Genomic DNA, 4,318 nt, shown 5'->3' with positions numbered 1-4,318 from the left:
GTATGATGTTATGCTTCTGTTAATTTTTTCCACCACTTATTCCTTTTTAATTCAATAGTAATACTCATACCATGAAATCTTATTTTTCCTTAGTATGGATACCTCAGTAAAGGCTCTTAAAGGCTCTTTTGAGACTGATGTGAATATAGCATTTAAAAAAATGCAGTGTTAAGGGAAATACACTGATATATATTTATACACATTTTATATATTTTTATATTCATATATTAAAATTAATCTCATGCAAAGGGGAAATTTTAAATCTTTCAGGTGCAACAGTGCTGTTACTGTTGCTATTGTCTCCAGGTAGAAATAACATCCACCTTTTTTTTCCTGCTGCTTTGACCTTATGCCTAGTTATACTTTCTTCTGATAGGGAGTACCCTGAGATGTAAAGGTCAGAGTCAAACTTCATTCCACTTCAGGGGAGTATGAACAAAATGTCTTCTAGTACAGACATCCTTGCAAAACTTAATCCTTTTAGCTTCTTCAAAACCAGGATTTTTCTAATTGTTAGAGAATCCTTTGCTTTGAGCTTCAGTCTTGTTACAGAATGGACTTAAAAAGTAAAAATTAGATGCAGAACACCTAGTGTTACGAAGTCCAGGCTTACAGAACAGGCAAGTTTTTTCCTTTTATTGCAAGTTTTTATTGAACATGGATCTTTAGACTAAGAACAACTATTTGGAGTATGAGAACTCTGTACGCAATGTACCTATAGATTTATTTTTTTCAACATTAAATTTAAGGATCTACTTCAAACTACACAGATTTTCACAAGTTTTATTTCAAGTGTTCATGCACACATTGCTTACTTCACCACAACTATAAAACATGTAATGTTGCATTTTATTATTAGAAACTGTAGTTTACCAGCAGTGAACAGTATGGCCTTGACAGAAAGAAAAGGGGAGAATTCAGAGAGTGGCAAAGAGCCTTTACAGGACCTGGGGGTGAATATTTGACTGTAATAATAACAAAAAGATTGCCACAGGAGTCACTTCTTTTTTTATTCTTCGGTGGTTAGTAGGAATATGAGATGAGCATTAAAATCAATGTCTTTTACAGCTGTTAGCACATTTGTACTGTTAAAGAGAAAGCACAAACAGAACTGTGGAATACTTTTACAATATCATTACATCAGCACTGTTTATACCACATCTGGAGTCCTGTGTCCAATCATAAAATCGTAGAGTCATAGAATCACCTAGGTTGGAAAAGACCTTTAAGATCATCAAGTCCAGCCTCTACCCCAGGACGGCTAAGTGCACCGCTAAACCATGTCACTAAGGGCCTTGCCTACACATTCTTTGAACACTTCCAGGGGTGGTGATTCCACCACTTCCCTGGGAAGACTGTTTCAATGACTGACTACCCTTTCAGTGAAGAAATTTTTCCTAATAGCTGGTCTAAACCTCTTCTGGCACAGTTTGAGGCCTTACTTCCTGAAAATTAAATTCTTCAGTTCTTCAGTTCTGGGGTCCTTAGCAGAACAGAGACATGGACACAGTCCAACAAAGGGCCATGAAGTTGGTGAAAACACTGGAGCATCTCTTCTATGAAGAAAAGCTCAGAGAACTGTGACCCTTCAGCCTGCAGAGGACTCCTATCTTAAGGGAGGGTGCAAAGCAGACATAGCCAGGCTCTTCTCAGTGGTGCCCAGTGACAGGACCAGAGGCAATGGGCACAAACTGAAACACAGGAAGTGCCCTCTGGTCATCAGGAAACACAGTTTTACAGTGAGGGTGACCCAGCACTGACACAGGTTGCCCAGGTAAGCTATGGACTCTGCATCCTTGGAGATATTCAAAAGTCGCCTGGACACTGTTCTGTACAACTGGCTGTAGGTGAACCTGCTTGAGAGGGCTGTGATGGTGAATTCCTCCCACCCTTCCCAGCCTGTTCTACAGTTTCAATAACTCATGTCAGGCCTTGGCCATTGCGTAAGACCTTGGCAATGAAGCATCCCTTAATCGTATCAGGAACACTTTCAAGGCTAAGGTGAGGGCAGCACAACCTGTACCAGGAACTCCTGAGTGGGAGATGAGAGTGTGGCTAACCATTCCCCTGATAGCCTTGGAACATTCCTTATCTGAATGCTCCAAGTGAATTTACCGATAACTAGAGCCAACCATCTCACAACCCTATAAACAGCAGTGCTAAGTAAGACCCTTTGAGCAGTTTTGGATGTCAGAAGGCATCCAGATCATCCTGGCACCAGGATCTTGCTTTGAGTGGGACACCTCTCAGGATGCACAGACCCTCAAGTTCATGAAAAGGGGACTGTTGGCTGATGATGGGACCAGGACTGATATCCCCACTAGTTGAAGCTCAACCCCCACCTGTTGAGAAACTCCAAAAAGGTATTAGATGTATTTCACTAATTCTCTAGGAAAATATTTATGGGTATACTTCTCTATATATACATATATGTATCCTTGTATATGTACAAGGATATATATCCTTGTGTTACCTTTGTACATCTCCCTATATGTAACTATGTGTGTATGTGTATTGACTTGAGCACCCTCTAACAAATATGGTATACTTATTATTATCTTAAATCTACAATATTGTTATTATTGCTATGTTTATAGGTGATCAGTGGTTAATCTAACATTTAAGTGCTGCTATGATTAAGTGCTGCTAAATCCTTTAGGCAAAAACCGTTGACTGAGTCCTAGCCTAAAACTGAATTCAACTGCATGTGGGCTCCTCTCTGAGAAGGAATTTAGGAAGCAAGGGGCATTCAGTCTGTATCTTGTGACTCAACTAAGAGTGTCCCTTACATTTTCCTCCTTTACCCCTTTACATTCTGGCCTCTGTATAAATCACAGTTGATTCTAATTTGACTTTCCTTTATATGTATTACCCACGCAGTAAGTAATAGAGTAAACCTGCCATCAGACTTCATTGTGCTTCTGCAAATTTACATTAAAGCTTGTTTTGGCTTATACCTTTGACAGTGATTCTTTCAGAGACCTAAACCACTCCCTTCCATGACAAGAGGAGTTGGACTAGGTAACCTCCAGAGGTGCCCTCCAACTTCAGGCATTCTGTGATGCTGTGATATTTGACTTAAAATGAATCTAAATTTTCAAAAACATGTTTTTAAAGAAAATTGGCGATTTTTACAGCAGGCAATCTGCCTTAGTGAAATAAACAGTACAGTCTGCCCTGTGCAAAAAAATCTCTTCTTACTCTATAGAAAGCTCATAGAAGAATAAATTTGGATGCTTAAAGCTTAAACTACACAGAAAAAAAGTACTTTTGTTGCTGAATTAAAACTTCCACGTAGAGATTTAATGCCCTTTAATTCTATCCTGTGCTTCCCTCGGTTTAGTACCTTAGGAGAGCATTTGCGCCCACTTGCTAATAGAACAGAGTCATCATGCCATCTAGTGGTTGCACAGGTAGTAAGAGATTCTGACCAACTAGAAACTGGTCTGACAGCATTAGAGCTAAATACAGTGAAATTTTCAGGGTGTGCATAATGTTGCAATCTCCCGCAACCTTTTCCCACTTTAAAGCATGATTTTAAAGTGTGATTAAAGTATGTTTCTTTACTTTATACAAACGATAGAATTTGTTGTATAGCAATTTATTCTTTAAAAAGAGGGATAGTTGACACACTGAAGCACACGATTGGTGTTTCGGACAACAGGCTTAAGAAATGGACTGTTAGGAAATTCACAAAGTTCAACCCATGGCACATGCAAAGTGCTGCATCTGAGATGGAATAAAGTTACTCAACAACAATTGAATTGGCTGGAGATCAACCCAACACAAAGCAGCTTTGCAGAAAGAAACTGAATATCTTGGCTTACACAAAAGTGAGTAGGGTTCAGTAGTGTCCTTGTGAGAAAGGTGACCAACTTCACCTTGCACCTTACTAGTGATAGTGTAGTTAAGGAAAGTATTTATTCTCCTATATGCAGCATTTGCAAGATCACCTCTGGAGTGATCACTATGTCAAGTTTTGGGCTCCCTGGAACAAGTGAGGCCCTGACATACTGGAGTGAGTCCAGGGAAAGACCACCAAGAACACAGGACACAGAGGGAGAGAACAGGATGTCCTGTTTCTGTCTACAAGAATCTAACAGAAAGATAGAGGGAAAGTACGTAGCCAAACTCTTCTCAAAGGAGCAACAGAGAGATGGGACAAGAGAACAGCTGGCACAAATTTATGGGAAATTTACATTACATATTAGGAGGAAAAAAAATTCACCATATGCATAGTCAAATGCTGGAACATGTGCCCAGAGAGGCTGTGGAATCTCCATCCTTGGTGTTTGGGTCTCAGCAGTATATACCCTAA

Source organism: Pezoporus flaviventris, unplaced genomic scaffold (assembly GCF_033815535.1).
Source record: "Pezoporus flaviventris isolate CSIRO_AGI_PZ_B2104156 unplaced genomic scaffold, CSIRO_AGI_Pfla_v1 ptg000030l, whole genome shotgun sequence".
NCBI lineage: Eukaryota > Metazoa > Chordata > Aves > Psittaciformes > Psittacidae > Pezoporus > Pezoporus flaviventris.
The sequence above is the reverse complement of the archived record's forward strand: the minus strand, read 5'-3'. Positions refer to the sequence as shown.